Here is a 17,611-nt window from a genome sequence, read left to right on the forward strand (position 1 = left end):
TGCCCCTTTTCGGGAAGCCGGTGCGCGATGTCCTTAGACAGGTATCCGGCCTTCCTTAGCTTCTTGACTTGGCCCTCCGTGGCGGAGGAGACCATCCACTTGCCTCCCGCTCCGGACATTGCTGGAGAAGGTTGAGGTGGGTAGTGCGGGCTTGGGCGCTGGAGCTCGAGTGCGCAGGAGATGAATAGGCAAAGGAGGAAGAAGGCGTAGGTAAAAAGGTGGATCCTTATCCCCTTATATGGGTGGATGCAGTTGTGCGTCCCCACCAGCCTAGTAAAACTCGCTTGCCTCCCAAGCGCCGTGATAAATGGCGCGGTTGGGTTACCCACGTCCGTATTGATGAGAATCCCGTAAAATGGGGTACACGATCTCTGCTTTGACAAGATGTGCCAAGGAAACCGCCTCGCAAAACGTGCTGAGGTGGAAAAGTAAAAACGATTCGAGTAAAGGACTTGGCCGTAGTGTGATGACGCACTGCGGAATACGTCAGCAGATTTGATTTGTGTTAATATTATTCTCTTTATGGCAATATGTGGAAACTTATTTTGCAGAGCCGGACACTACTCTTGGTGTTTGCAATCTTCTATGAAGGACTTGGAGGAGGAACCCGCCTTGCAATGCCGAAGACAATTTGCGCGCCGGACTCGTCGTCATTGAAGCCTGGTTCAGGGGCTACTGAGGGAGTCCTGGATTAGGGGGTGTTCGGGTAGCCGGACTATACCTTCAGCCGGACTCCATGACTATGAAGATACAAGATTGAAGACTTCGTCCGTGTCCGGGTGGGACTTTCCTTGACGTGGAAGGCAAGCTTGGTGATGCGGATATTCAAGATCTCCTACCATTGTAACCGACTCTGTGTAACCCTAACCCTATCCGGTGTCTATATAAACCGGAGGGTTGTAGTCCGTAGGACATCAACTCCATATACAACAATCATACCATAGGCTATCTTCTAGGGTTTAGCCTCCTTGATCTCGTGGTAGATCTACTCTTGTACTATCCATATCATCAATATTAATCCAGCAGGAGTAGGGTATTACCTCCATCGAGAAGGCCCGAACCTGGGTAAAAACATCGTGTCCCTTGTCTCCTGTTACCATCCGGCCTTGACGCACAGTTCGGGACCCCCTACCCGAGATCCGCCGGTTTTGACACCGACAACACCCACCACAACTAGGATGAAAATAAAAAATTTCACACTTTCCTTGTCATGTAGTAGGAATGAGAGCCATGATAATAATACTTTCTCGTGATTTTTCAAGAATTTACTGGACATAATAATGAAGCTAAAATCACAAAATTCCATCATATCTCATGGGGCCCACCGGTACAATCCATGTGGTTGTAAGAAAAGCGCGTTCGTTGTTCGTTTTTGCTGACCCAACCAGTGTTTCTCCCAGCTCCACACATGGCCAAGATTCTCTTACTGTGCAGACACCAGACAGACTCTAGTCCAACATGCTCTCCCAAACTCAACACACACGGCAATCCAAGCTTCCAAGTTTAGTCAAGCCCACCTTCCAATGGAACTGTTCGTGCACCACTCTGCCCGTGCTACGCGGCGCTTATCCCCCGGTGATCATCGGCATCCTCACATTGCTCACAGCACCAGCACGACTCCACAGCCTGAATGGCCGTCCACGCCATCCTCCTCCTCCTCCTCCACCTCGCCACGGTTCTCCCGCACGCCGCCCTCGCCGCCTTCTCACCGGACTTTTCATTCTTCCTCGCATGCGGCGCCAACTCCTCCGTCTCCTTCCCATCCAACTCCCCCGCGCGCACCTTCATCCCGGACGCCGCCTACCTGTCGCCAGCGCGCGCCCAGGCAGTGTTCGCGACCTCCACCCCGGGCTCCTCCCCAGCCCTGTACGCCGCCGCGCGCGCGGACATCTCGGCCTTCTCCTACCGCCTCGCCTACCCCGCCTCGCCGGACGCGCCGTCGTTCCTCGTCCTGCGCCTCCACTTCTTCCCCTTCTACCCCGCCGCCTCCACAGGCTCCTCTCAGTATATCATCAACATCTTGTCCGCGCGCTTCACTGTCTCGATCCTCAACGCCTACCCCCTGCTGTCCTCCTTCAGGCCGCCGCCCGCCGGGGTGGTCAAGGAGTTCTTCGTCCCGCGCGGCGTCGTTGGCGGCAATATCACCGTCACCTTCACCGCGGACGCCGGCTCCTCCGCGTTCGTCAACGCTGTCGAGCTGTTCCCGGCCCCGCCGAAGCTGCTGTGGAACAACACGGCGACACTGGTGGGCGCCGCAGTGAACGACGACATGGAGCTGTGGCAGCAGCAGCCGCTTGAGACGGTGTATCGCCTCAACGTCGGCGGGCCCAAGGTGACAACCGGGAACGACACGTTGTGGAGGACGTGGCTCCCCGACGGCCCCTACCTCTACGGGTGGCAGTCGGTGGTCAGTTCGACCTCCAGCCCGATCATCTACGCCCCGTCCAACGGTTACACACAGGAGGTGGCGCCGGACGTGGTGTACAAGACGCAGAGCGCGGCGAACATGACGGACCTCCTGCAGGCCACAACCCCGGGCTTCAACTTCAACGTCACGTGGACGTTCCTGGCGGAGCTTCCAGGGTCCCGCTACCTCGTCCGCCTCCACTTCTGCGACTATGAGGTGCTCAGCTCCGTCGTCGGCGTTGGCATCGTCTTCAACGTCTATGTCGCGCAAGCCCTTGGCACCAGAGAGCTCACGCCTAAGAACCGGCCTGAGGCGAGGCAGTCGAACGAGGCCTTTTACATGGACTACGCAGCCAGGGCGCCGAGAGCCGGGAACCTCACCATCAGCATCGGCTGGTCGCCGAAAAGCAGCGGAGGCGGCATACTGAACGGGCTGGAGATCATGAGGCTGCCACCCGTCGATTTGAGCTCGAGGGGATCGCACGGCGGGACGAAGAGAATCATTGTCGTTACGGTGTCGGTGGTGCTCAGCGCCGCCGTTCTTGCTTGCGTGGTGCTCTGCTTTTTCGGCGTGCCGTACACCAAGTACGGCGCCTCCGTCTGGGCTGAGCAGTTGAAGAACCGGTGGTCCAGAGAGCGCAAGACCGGCGGGATGGAGAGGGTGAGCACGAAGCTGCACATCTCGCTGGCGAAGATCAAGGCCGCCACGGACAACTTCCACGAGCGCAACCTCATCGGCGTGGGCGGTTTCGGGAACGTGTACAAGGGCGTGCTCGGTGACGGCACGCCCGTGGCGGTGAAGCGCGCCACCCGCGCCTCGCAGCAGGGGCTGCCGGAGTTCCAGACGGAGATCGTGGTGCTGTCCGCACCGGCACCTGGTGTCGCTCATCGGCTACTGCAGCGAGCAGGCGGAGATGATCCTGGTGTACGAGCACATGGAGAAAGGCACGCTGCGGAGCCACCTGTACGGCTCCGACGAGCCGGCGCTGTCGTGGAGGCAGCGGCTGGAGATCTGCATCGGCGCGGCGAGGGGCCTGCACTACCTGCACCGAGGCTACGCGGAGAACATCATCCACCGCGACGTCAAGTCAACCAACATCCTCCTCGGGAGCGACGGTGGCGGCGTGATCGTGGGTCGTGGCCAAGGTGGCCGACTTCGGGCTGTCGCGCATCGGGCCGTCGTTCGGGGAGACGCACGTGAGCACGGCGGTGAAGGGCAGCTTCGGGTACCTGGACCCGGGCTACTTCAAGACGCAGCAGCTGACGGACCGGTCGGACGTCTACTCCTTCGGCGTGGTGCTGCTAGAGGTGCTCTGCGCGCGGCCGGTGATCGACCAGAGCCTGGAGCATGGCCAGATCAACATCGCCGAGTGGGCGGTGAGGACGCGCGGGGAAGAAGGGGGGCTCGACAAGATCGCCGACCCGCGGATCGCCGGCGAGCCGGACGAGGAGTCGCTGCACAAGTTCGCCGAGACCGCGGAGAAGTGCCTGGCGGACTGCTGGGTAGACCGGCCGTCCATGGGCGACGTGCTGTGGAACCTGGAGTACTGCCTCCAGCTGCACGAGACGAACGTCGCCGGGAACGAACTCGGCAACAGCGGCGCCGTCGCCACGCAGCTCCCAGAGGACGTGGTCGTGGGCGTGGGCGTGAGCTTGTTGACGGACGACGAGGACGAGACCTGCTTGAGCATGACCGAGCTCGGCGACAGCAAAGTGTTCTCCCAGATGAGCGCCCGCGGCGAGGGACGATGATCTGAAGTTGGTACACCAATTGTAGAATTTTTTTCCTTTGGCGTTCCCTGAAACGTCTGAACCCCATTTAGATGGATGCTGCAAAGCTTCAGAAAAATAGAGCACCCTCTCCTATTTCATTTGTCTGAAATCAACGTTCAGCACAGGGGCATTCACCAAACAGTTTTGCTAAGTCTCACTCCGTTGATACTTCGTTACTCCCTCCGTTTCTTTTTAATCTGCATATAAGTTTCAATCAAAGTCAAGCTTTTGTAGAGTTTGACTAATTTTATATTAAAAAATATAAACATTCACAATATGAAATCTATATTATCAGATGCATCATGAAACGTATTTTCATACTATATAGTTTTAATATTGTAGGTGTTCATTTTTTTTATATAAATTTGGTCAAACTTTGTGTAGTTTGATTTTGACCAAATCTTATATGCGGAATAAAAAGAAACAGAGGAAGTATGTCTCAGTCGATGCCATATTCATTAAAAAATGCATGAGGATTGATAGGTGTCTGAAAAGGGTATTACTAAATCTCAGTCGAATGAGATTTAACCAAGTCTCGATCAAATAACATAACATGCAAAAGAGAAAAAAGAAAAAATGAAAATAAAATTATGCACGGATCTCAATATAAGATCTCACGGGTATAGCATCGACTGAGACTTAACTGAGACTTAGCAAGACCGGTCTGAAAACTAATTTTGGATTAGTCACTATTTTATTGTTCTTAATTACTGTGAGGTCCCGCCCTGCATGTGCATGCACACGCTGCTGCACGACTGCACGCTGTCTAGCCTCGTTTATACTCCAGTTAACACGCCATGCTTGAGCTCCCCGGACCACGCGATATATGTGATAAGCAATCCGATTAATTCAAGAAAAAAAAATGCATAAGCTGCTCGGTGATGCTTCATGCCTTCAGATTTATGACTGTACTGTTTGAGTTGGACTAGAAGTGAATTTCCAACATGGCAGACGTATACAAATCTCCATCTACTCTTTTCTACGTGACAAAAAACAACAAATGAATCAAATTAGAATTGGAGCCATAAGCATTAGCACATGGGAGATAAAAAATGATTTTATTCCTATCGATTATTTTTTTCTTGTGAGTCAATAAAGACATGCACTAATAAAAAAAGTTTGGTCCCAGTCGTCATTTCTAATATCACTCGGGCCTATGCAACAAATAAACAAAAGTCCATTAGATACTTGGTCTTGGTCTGAAACATAACAAAAAAACTGACCCAATACCTGGTAAGACATAAGACAAATATGATAATAAATAAAACAAGAAGTAAAACTAATTGCAAAAATTCTAATATGCTATAATAAACATATAATAGTTGAACTTTTGAAGAAAAAAATTCTAAGAACGGATGAATTAGCACATTGGTATTACCCTTGAAGAATAAACAAAATGAAATATTAAACTAAAATAAATTAAAAATATTGAAATTTTCCAAGGAAAAATGAACTAGTGGTATTGGTATTACCCTTTAAGAAGAAATATAATAAAATTATAGTAATGACAAAATTTCCACATAATATACATAGAAATTGCGATTTTCTGTAATATGGAAGTATAATCATATAATATGGAATTTTTGCAAAAAGGAATTCGTACGAAATGAATGAACTAGTGACATTAGTAATACCCTTAGGAACAAAGAAAATGAAATATAAGCTAAAAAAAATCAAAATATGAAGTTTTCTAGGAAAGAATGATTAGTGGCATTTGTATTATCCTTTAAGAAGAAAGAAAATGAAAAAAATTCTAAAACAAAAATTTCACACAATTTACACAAAAATCGTGTTTTTTATAATATGCAATAATAAGCACATAATAGTGGGGTTTTTCACTAAAAAATGTCATAATGAAGAATGAATTAGTGGCATTGGTATAACCCTAACCCATAAAAGCAAGTGAAATATGAACTAAATCAAGATCTAGTTTCATAAGAAAGAATGAATTAGTGGCATTTATATTACCCTTTACGAAGAAAAGAGATGAAACAAAAACTAAAACTAATTCAAAGTAATGAAGATTTCTAAGAAAGACTGAATTAGTGACCTTGATATTACCCTGACAAAATTTGCACACAATTTAACAGAAATTATGCTTTTTATAATATGCATGTATAACCAATTTTAGCATAAAAATGTTTCCAAGGAAGGAATGAATTAGTGGCATTGTTGTTGCCCTTGAAGGAAAAAGAAAAAGAAATATTAACTAAAAAGTCAAAATAATAAAGTGTTTGAAGGAAGAATGAATTAGTGTGATTTGCATTACCCTTTAAGAAGAAAGAGAACGAAAAAAATCTAAATCAAATAATTACAAATTTGCACATTACATAAAAAATATGTTTTTTCATAATATCCAAGAATAAATATAAAAGGTGAAATTTTCGCAAAAAAGGAGTTTTGCAAGAAGTATTGAATTAGTAGCATTGGTGTTACCCTTAAAAAAGAAAACTAAATCAAAATATTTTTCTAAGAATAATGAATTAGTGACTTTGATATTACCCTTTAAGAAAACAATAATTAAAAACTATAACAAACCAAAATAATGTCTAAGGAAATTAATCAGTGGCAATGGTATTATCCTTTAATAGGAAATAAAATAAAATAATACAAAAAATATTAATAAAAAATTGCACACATTATAAAAATTATGTTTTTTTAAAAATATACATGAGTAAGCATATAATAGTGGCATTGGTATTACCTTTAAAGAGGAAAAAAATTGAAATAATAGCTTAAACAAAAAATTAAAATAATGGAGTTTTATAAGAACAATGAATTAGTGACACTGGTATTGCCCTTTAAGAATAAAATAAAATAAATATAAATAACTTGCGTATAACTTTGCACTGAAAGTGCTCTTTTCTAGTATGAAAAGAATAATCATATAATAGTGAAATTTTCATGCATATTTTATAGTATTTCTGTACACATATACACTCACCAAACATCTACAAAATATCCACAAAAGGTGCCTACTAATAAAGAAAAAACAAAAGCAAAACAACATAAAGAATAGAAAAACAGAGCAGAAAATAAAGGAAGAGGAGGAAGGGCTAGGTCGTGAATATAATGGGCTTCAACCAATTAAGGATTTAACTAACCCAAAATAGAGGAAAGTCAATTTTTCCCAACCCAAAAAAGATACAAGACACAAAAGGAAAAAAAGGAGCACAAATCATGAAGCAACAATCAAAGGTTACAAAATTGAGTAATCTGAGCAGAATTTCCAGGTAATTTACATATAGCTAAAGTGCAAAAAATAAGTATTTTTTAAACAGAGGCATCATCTCATTAAAAAGGAAAAGAGTTGCCTGGTTAATTGTGAAATCTAGGCAAAATCTGCTACAACCCGCGAAGGGGCACCACCAACCGATCTGACTATGAACACAAAAACCACACATGTTGTCGAGGGAGGAGAACCAGCGAGGTTGACTACAAGTGTCATCGTTATCAGTACTCCGCGAGCCAGTGACTTCGCAACAAACCCCACCAGTTTGGCCCTCTTCACGAAGCCTATGCCAAAGAGTTGGCCACCAGGAGAGACGATGAGATAGCTTATATTTTGATGATGATCATATTCAGAAGAAATATGCCAAGCTCACACCAATGAAGGCCTCCTCAAAGGCCATCGAACACCTGTCAATATCACTATCTAGGCAATCCAAGGCAGCTTTGGCGAGGTTATCTCCCAGAGGGTAGGCCCATGGTGACACAAAACTCAACAAAGGCCCAAGCCTGTATTCTTTACGGTCCAAGACAATGTCAGTAGCATGGGGTTTTTGTCAGTCGGTGTGGGTATCCGCAGAGAGAATTCTGTTGGTTCACAGTGTTGGGGAACGTAGTAATTTCAGAAATTTTCCTACGCACACGCAAGATCATGGTGATGCATAGCAACGAGAGGGGAGAGTGTGATCTACGTACCCTTGTAGATCGACAACGGAAGCGTTAACTTGGTTGATGTAGTCGTACGTCTTCACGGCCCGACCGATCAAGCACCGAAACTACGGCACCTCCGAGTTCTAGCACACGTTCAGCTCGATGACGATCCTCGGACTCCGATCCAGCAAAGTGTCGGGGAAGAGTTCCGTCAGCACGACGGCGTGGTGACGATCTTGATGTACTACTGTCGCAGGGCTTCGCCTAAGCACCGCTACAATATTATCGAGGACTATGGTGGAAGGGGGCACCGCACACGGCTAAGAATATGATCACGTGGATCAACTTGTGTCTCTAGGGGTGCCCCTTGCCTCCGTATATAAAGGCTCAAAGGGGGGGGGTGGCCGGCCAAGAGGAGGCGCGCCAGGAGGAGTCCTAATTGAAGGAAATATGCCCTAAAGGCAATAATAAAGTTATTATTTATTTCCTTATTTCATGATAAATGTTTATTATTCATGCTAGAATTGTATTAACCAGAAACATAATACACGTGTGAATACATAGACAAACAGAGTGTCACTAGTATGCCTCTACTTGACTAGCTCGTTAATCAAAGATGGTTATGTTTCCTAACCATAGACAAAGAGTTGTTATTTGATTAACGAGGTCACATCATTAGTTGAATGATCTGATTGACATGACCCATTCCATTAGCTTAGCACCAATCGTTTAGTATGTTGCTATTGCTTTCTTCATGACTTATACATGTTCCTATGACTATGAGATTATGCAACTCCTGTTTGCCGGAGGAACACTTTGGGTGCTACCAAACGTCACAACGTAACTGGGTGATTATAAAGGAGCATTACAGGTGTCTCCAAAGGTACATGTTGGGTTGGCGTATTTCGAGATTAGGATTTGTCACTCCGATTGTCGGAGAGGTATCTCTTGGCCCTCTCGGTAATGCACATCACTTAAGCCTTGCAAGCATTGCAACTAAATGAGTTAGTTGCGGGATGATGTATTACAGAACGAGTAAAGAGACTTGCCGGTAACGAGATTGAACTAGGTATAGGAATACCGACGATCGAATCTCGGGCAAGTAACATACAGATGACAAAGGGAACAACGTATGTTGTTATGCGGTCTGACCGATAAAGATCTTCGTAGAATATGTAGGAGCCAATATGGGCATCCAGGTCCCGCTATTGGTTATTGACCGGAGACATGTCTCGGTCATGTCTACATTGTTCTCGAACCCGTAGGGTCCGCACGCTTAAGGTTACGATGACAGTTATATTATGAGTTTATGCATTTTGATGTACCGAAGGTTGTTCGGAGTCCCGGATGTGATCACGGACATGACGAGAAGTCTCGAAATGGTCGATACATAAAGATTGATATATTGGAAGCCTATGTTTGGATATCGGAAGTGTTCCGGGTGAAATCGGGATTTTACCGGAGTACCGGGAGGTTACCGGAACCCCCCGGGAGCTATATGGGCCTTAGTGGGCTTTAGTGGAAAGGAGAAAGGGGCAGCCCAAGGTGGCTGTGCGCCTCCCCCTTCCCCTAGTCCTATTAGGACTAGGAGAGGTGGCCGGCCCCCTCTCTCTCTTTCCCCCCTCAAGGAATCCTATTCCAACTAGGATTGGGGGGGAATCCTACTCCCAGAGGGAGTAGGACTCTCCTGGCGCGCCCTCGCTTGGCCGGCCAGCCTCCCCCCTCTAGTCCTTTATATACTGAGGTAGAGGCACCCTAGAACACACAAGTTGATCCACGTGATCTATTCCTTAGCCGTGTGCGGTGCCCCAGCCACCATATTCCTCGATAATACTGTAGCGGAGTTTAGGCGAAGCCCTGCTGCTGTAGTGCATCAAGATCGTCACCACGCCGTCGTGCTGACGGAACTCTTCCCCGACACTTTGCTGGATCGGAGTCCGGGGATCGTCATCGAGCTGAACGTGTGCTCGAACTCGGAGGTGCCGTAGGTTCGGTACTTGATCGGTTGGATCGTGAAGACGTACGACTACTTCCTCTACGTTGCGTCAATGCTTCCGCAATCGGTCTGCATGGGTACGTAGACAACACTCTCCCCTCTCGTTGCTGTGCATCACATGATCTTGCGTGTGCGTAGGAATTTTTTTGAAATTACTACGAAACCCAACAGTGGCATCCGAGCCTAGGTTATTTATGTTGATGTTATATGCACGAGTAGAACACAAGTGAGTTGTGGGCGATATAAGTCATACTGCCTACCAGCATGTCATACTTTGGTTCGGCGGCATTGTTGGACGAGACGACTCGGACCAACATTACGCGTACGCTTACGCGAGACCGGTTCCCCCAACGTGCTTTGCACATAGGTGGCTTGCGGGCGACAGTCTCTCCAACTTTAGTTGAACCAAGTGTGGCTACGCCCGGTCCTTGCGAAGGTTAAAACGGAGTCTATTTGACAAACTATCGTTGTGGTTTTGATGCGTAGGTGAGATTGGTTCTTGCTTAAGCCCGTAGCAGCCACGTAAAACTTGCAACAACAAAGTAGAGGACGTCTAACTTGTTTTTGCAGGGCATGTTGTGATGTGATATGGTCAAGGCATGATGCTGAATTTTATTGTATGAGATGATCATGTTTTGTAACCGAGTTATCGGCAGCTGGCAGGAGCCATATGGTTGTCGTTTTATTGTATGCAATGCAATCGCGATGTAATGCTTTACTTTTATCACTAAGCGGTAGCGATAGTCGTAGAAGCATAAACTTGGCGAGACGACAATGATGCTACGATGGAGATCAAGGTGTCACGCCGGTGACGATGGTGATCACGACGGTGCTTCGGAGATGGAGATCACAAGCACGAGATGATGATGGCCATATCATATCACTTATATTGATTGCATGTGATGTTTATCCTTTTATGCATCTTATCTTGCTTTGATTGACGGTAGCATTATAAGATGATCTCTCACTAAATTATCAAGAAGTGTTCTCCCTGAGTATGCACCGTTGCGAAAGTTCTTCGTGCTGAGACACCACGTGATGATCGGGTGTGATAGGTTCTACGTTCAAATACAACGGGTGCAAAACAGTTGCACACGCGGAGTACTCAGGTTATACTTGACGAGCCAAGCATATACATATATGGCCTCGAAACACGGAGACCGAAAGGTCGAGCGTGAATCATATAGTAGATATGATCAACATAATGATGTTCACCAATGAAACTACTCCATCTCACGTGATGATCGGACATGGTTTAGTTGATTTGGATCACGTAATCACTTAGAGGATTAGAGGGATGTCTATCGAAGTGGGAGTTCTTAAGTAATATGATTAATTGAACTTAAATTTATCATGAACTTAGTCCTGGTAGTATTTTGCAAATTATGTTGTAGATTAATAGCTCGCGTTGTTGCTTCCCTGTGTTTATTTTGATATGTTCCTAGAGAAAATTGTGTTGAAAAGATGTTAGTAGCAATGATGCGGATTGGATCCGTGATCTGAGGTTTATCCTCATTGCTGCACAGAGGAATTATGTCCTTGATGCACCGCTAGGTGATAGACCTATTGCAGGAGCAGATGCTGACGTTATGAACGTTTGGCTAGCTAAATATGATGACTACTTGATAGTTTAGTGCACCATGCTTAACGGCTTAGAATCGGGACTTCAAAGACGTTTTGAACGTCATGGACCATATGAGATGTTCCAGGAGTTGAAGTTAATATTTCAAGCAAATACCCGAGTTGAGAGATATGAAGTCTCCAACAAGTTCTATAGCTAAAAGATGGAGGAGAATCGCTCAACTAGTGAGCATGTGCTCAGACTGTCTGGGTACTACAATCACTTGAATCAAGTGGGAGTTAATCTTCCAGATAAGATAGTGATTGACAGAATTCTCTAGTCACCATCACCAAGTTAGTAGAACTTCGTAATGAACTATAGTATGCAAGGGATGACGAAAACGAATCCCGAGCTTTTCATGATGATGAAATCGATGAAGGTAGAAATCAAGAAAGAGCATCAAGTGTTGATGGTTGACAAGATCACTAGTTTCAAGAAAAGGGCAAAGGGAAGAAGGGGAACTTCAAGAAGAATGGCAAGCAAGTTGCTGCTCAAGTGAAGAAGCCCAAGTCTGGTCCTAAGCCTGAGACTAAGTGCTTCTACTGCAAAGGGACTGGTCACTGGAAGCGGAACTGCCCCAAGTATTTGGCGGATAAGAAGGATGGCAAAGTGAACAAAAGTATATTTGATATACATGTTATTGATGTGTACTTTACTAGTGTTTATAGCAACCCCTCAGTATTTGATACTGGATCAGTTGCTAAGATTAGTAACTCGAAACATGAGTTGTAGAATAAACAGAGACTAGTTAAGGGTGAAGTGACGATGTGTGTTGGAAGTGGTTCCAAGATTGATATGATCATCATCACACACTCCCTATACTTTCGGGATTAGTGTTAACCTGAATAAGTGTTATTTGGTGTTTGCGTTAAGCATGAATATGATTTGATCATGTTTATTGTAATACGGTTATTCATTTAAGTAAGAGAATAAATTGTTGTTCTGTTTACATGAATAAAACCTTATGTGGTTACACACCCAATGAAAATAGTTCATTGGATCTCGATCATAGTGATACACATAATCATAATATTGAAACCAAAAGATGCAAAGTTAATAATGATAGTGCAACTTGTTTGTAGCACTGCCGTTTAGGTCATATTGGTGTAAAGCGCATGAAGAAACTCCATGCTGATGGGATTTTGGAATCACTTGATTATGAATCACTTGATGCTTGCGAACCATGCCTCATGGGCAAGATGACTAAGACTCCGTTCTCCGGAGCGAGCAACTGACTTATTGGAAATAATACATATTGATGTATGCGGTCCGATGAGTGTTAAGGCTCACGGCAAGTATCATTATTTTCTGAACTTCACAGATGATTTGAGCAGATATGGGTATATCTACTTGATGAAACATAAGTCTGAAACATTTGAAAAGTTCAAAGAATTTCAGAGTGAAGTGGAAAATCATCGTGACAAGAAAATAAAAGTTTCTACGATATGATCGCAGAGGTAAACTATTTGAGTTACGAGTTTGGTCTTCAATTAAAACAATGTGAAATAGTTTCACTACTCACGCCACGTGGAACACCATAGTGTAATGGTGTGTCCGAACGTCATAACCGTACTTTATTAGATATAGTGCGATCTATGATGTCTCTTACCGATCTACCACTATCGTTTTGGGGTTATGCATTAGAGACAGCTGCATTCACGATTAAATAGGGCACCATCTAAGTCCGTTGAGACGACACAATCTGAACTGTGGTTTGGCAAGAAACCAAAGTTGTCGTTTCTTAAAGTTTGGGGTTGTGATGCTTATATGAAAAAGTTTCATCCTAATAAGCTCAAACCCAAATCGGAGAAATATGTCTTCATAGGATACCCAAAGGAGACTGTTGGGTACACCTTCTATCACAAATCCGAAGGCAAGACTTTTGTTGCTAAATTCGGAGTTTTTCTAGAGAAGGAGTTTCTCTCGAAAGAAGTGAGTGGGAGGAAAGTAGAACTTGATGAGGTAACTGTACCTGCTCCCTTATTGGAAAGTAGTTCATCACAGAAATCTGTTCCTGTGACTACTACACCAATTAGTGAGGAAGCTAATGATGATGATCATGTAACTTCAGATCAAGTTACTACCAAATCTCATAGGTAAACTAAAGTGGGATCCGCACCAGAGTGGTACGGTAATCCTGTTCTGGAAGTCATGTTACTAGACCATGACGAACTTGCGAACTATGAGGAAGCGATGATGAGCCCAGATTCCGCGAAATGGTTTGAGGCCATGAAATCCTAGATATGATCCATGTATGAGAACAAAGTATGGACTTTGATGGATTTTCCCGATGATCGGCAAGCCATGGAAAATAAATGGATCTTCAAGAGGAAGACGGACGCTGATAGTAGTGTTACTATCTATAAAGCTAGAATTGTCGCAAAAGGTTTGCGACAAGTTCAAGGTGTTGACTACGATGAGATTTTCTCACTCGTATCTATGCTTAAGTCTGTCCGAATCATGTTAGCAATTGCCGCATTTTATGAAATCTGGCAAATGGATAAACAAACTGCATTCCTTAATGGATTTACTAAAGAAGAGTTGTATACGATGCAACTAGAAGGTTTTGTCGATCCTAAAGGTGTTAACTAAATATGCAAGCTCCAGCGATCCATCTATGGACTGGTGCAAGAATCTCGGAGTTGGAATATGCGCTTTGATAAGTTGATCAAAGCATATAGTTTTATACAGACTTGCGGTGAAGCCTGTATTTACAACAAAGTGAGTGGGAGCACTACAACATTTCTGATAAGTATATGTGAACAACATATTGTTGATCGGAAATAATGTATAATTTTCTGGAAAGCATAAAGAATATTTGAAAGGAGTTTTTCAAAGAAAGACCTCGGTAAAGCTGCTTACATATTGAGCATCAAGATCTATAGAGATAGATCAAGACGCTTGATAAGTTTTTCAATGAGTACATACCTTGACAAGATTTTGAAGTAGTTCAAAATGGAACAATCAAAGAAAGAGTTCTTGCCTGTGTTGCAAGGTGTGAAATTGAGTAAGACTCAAAGCCCGACCACGGCAGAAGATAGAAATAGAATGAAAGTCATTCCCTATGCCTCAGCCATAGGTTCTATAAAGTATGCCATGCTGTGTACCAGATCTATTGTATACCCTACACTGTGTTAAGCAATGGAGTACAATAGTGATCTAAGAGTAGATCACTGGACAGCGGTCAAAATTATCCTTAGTGGAATAAGGAAATATTTCTCAATTATGGAGGTGACAAAAAGGTTCATCGTAAAAAGTTACGTCGATGCAAGTTTTGACACAGATCTGGATGACTCTAAGTCTCAATCTGGATACATGTTGAAAGTGGGAGCAATTAGCTAGAGTAGCTCCGTGCAGAGCATTGTAGACATAGAATTTTGCAAAATACATACAGATCTGAATTTGGCAGGCCCGTTGACTAAATTTCTCTCACAAGCAAAACATGATCACTCTTTGGGTGTTAATCACATAGCGATGTGAACTAGATTACTGAATCTAGTAAACCCTTTGGGTGTTAGTCACACGAAGATGTGAACCAATCACATAAAGATGTGAACTATTGGTGTTAATTACATAGCGATGTGAACCAGATTATTGACTCTAGTGCAAGTGGGAGACTGAAGGAAATATGCCCTAGAGGAAATAATAAAGTTATTATTTATTTCCTTATTTCATGATAAATGTTTATTATTCATGCTAGAATTGTATTAACCGGAAACATAATACACGTGTGAATACATAGACAAACAGAGTGTCACTAGTATGCCTCTACTTGACTAGCTCGTTAATCAAAGATGGTTATGTTTCCTAACCATAGACAAAGAGTTGTTATTTGATTAACAAGGTCACATCATTAGTTGAATGATCTGATTGACATGACCCATTCCATTAGCTTAGCACCGATCGTTTATTATGTTGCTATTGCTTTCTTCATGACTTATACATGTTCCTATGACTATGAGATTATGCAACTCCTGTTTGCCGGAGGAACACTTTGGGTGCTACCAAACGTCACAACGTAACTGGGTGATTATAAAGGAGCATTACAGGTGTCTCCAAAGGTACATGTTGGGTTGGCGTATTTCGAGATTAGGATTTGTCACTCCGATTGTCGGAGAGGTATCTCTTGGCCCTCTCGGTAATGCACATCACTTAAGCCTTGCAAGCATTGCAACTAAATGAGTTAGTTGCGGGATGATGTATTACAGAACGAGTAAAGAGACTTGCCGGTAACGAGATTGAACTAGGTATAGGAATACCGACGATCGAATCTCGGGCAAGTAACATACAGATGACAAAGGGAACAACGTATGTTGTTATGCGGTCTGACCGATAAAGATCTTCGTAGAATATGTAGGATCCAATATGGGCATCCAGGTCCCGCTATTGGTTATTGACCGGAGACATGTCTCGGTCATGTCTACATTGTTCTCGAACCCGTAGGGTCCGCACGCTTAAGGTTACGATGACAGTTATATTATGAGTTTATGCATTTTGATGTACCGAAGGTTGTTCGGAGTCCCGGATGTGATCACGGACATGACGAGAAGTCTCGAAATGGTCGATACATAAAGATTGATATATTGGAAGCCTATGTTTGGATATCGGAAGTGTTCCGGGTGAAATCGGGATTTTACCGGAGTACCGGGAAGTTACCGGAACCCCCCGGGAGCTATATGGGCCTTAGTGGGCTTTAGTGGAAAGGAGAAAGGGGCAGCCCAAGGTGGTTGTGCGCCTCCCCCTTCCCCTAGTCCTATTAGGACTAGGAGAGGTGGCCGGCCCCCTCTCTCTCTTTCCCCCCTCAAGGAATCCTATTCCAACTAGGATTGGGGGGGAATCCTACTCCCAGAGGGAGTAGGACTCTCCTGGCGCGCCCTCCCTTGGCCGGCCAGCCTCCCCCCTCTAGTCCTTTATATACTGAGGTAGAGGCACCCTAGAACACACAAGTTGATCCACGTGATCTATTCCTTAGCCGTGTGCGGTGCCCCAGCCACCATATTCCTCGATAATACTGTAGCGGAGTTTAGGCGAAGCCCTGCTGCTGTAGTGCATCAAGATCGTCACCACGCCGTCGTGCTGACGGAACTCTTCCCCGACACTTTGCTGGATCGGAGTCCGGGGATCGTCATCGAGCTGAACGTGTGCTCGAACTCGGAGGTGCCGTAGGTTCGGTACTTGATCGGTTGGATCGTGAAGACGTACGACTACTTCCTCTACGTTGCGTCAATGCTTCCGCAGTCGGTCTGCGTGGGTACGTAGACAACACTCTCCCCTCTCGTTGCTGTGCATCACATGATCTTGCGTGTGCGTAAGAATTTTTTTGAAATTACTACGAAACCCAACAGTGGCATCCGAGCCTAGGTTATTTATGTTGATGTTATATGCACGAGTAGAACACAAGTGAGTTGTGGGCGATATAAGTCATACTGCCTACCAGCATGTCATACTTTGGTTCGGCGGCATTGTTGGACGAGACGACCCGGACCAACATTACGCGTACGCTTACGCGAGACCGGTTCCCCCAACGTGCTTTGCACATAGGTGGCTTGCGGGCGACAGTCTCTCCAACTTTAGTTGAACCAAGTGTGGCTACGCCCGGTCCTTGCGAAGGTTAAAACGGAGTCTATTTGACAAACTATCGTTGTGGTTTTGATGCGTAGGTGAGATTGGTTCTTGCTTAAGCCCGTAGCAGCCACGTAAAACTTGCAACAACAAAGTAGAGGACGTCTAACTTGTTTTTGCAGGGCATGTTGTGATGTGATATGGTCAAGGCATGATGCTGAATTTTATTGTATGAGATGATCATGTTTTGTAACCGAGTTATCGGCAACTGGCAGGAGCCATATGGTTGTCGTTTTATTGTATGCAATGCAATCGCGATGTAATGCTTTACTTTTATCACTAAGCGGTAGCGATAGTCGTAGAAGCATAAACTT

At 44.8% G+C, this 17,611-nt stretch overlaps 1 pseudogene; it reads left to right on the forward strand.

The window, feature by feature from the left end:
• Positions 1-1,630: 1,630 nt before the first annotated feature.
• LOC119298509 lies at positions 1,631-4,254 on the forward strand (annotated as a pseudogene).
• Positions 4,255-17,611: the final 13,357 nt, after the last annotated feature.

This window comes from Triticum dicoccoides, chromosome 5A (genome assembly GCF_002162155.2).
Source record: "Triticum dicoccoides isolate Atlit2015 ecotype Zavitan chromosome 5A, WEW_v2.0, whole genome shotgun sequence".
NCBI lineage: Eukaryota > Viridiplantae > Streptophyta > Magnoliopsida > Poales > Poaceae > Triticum > Triticum dicoccoides.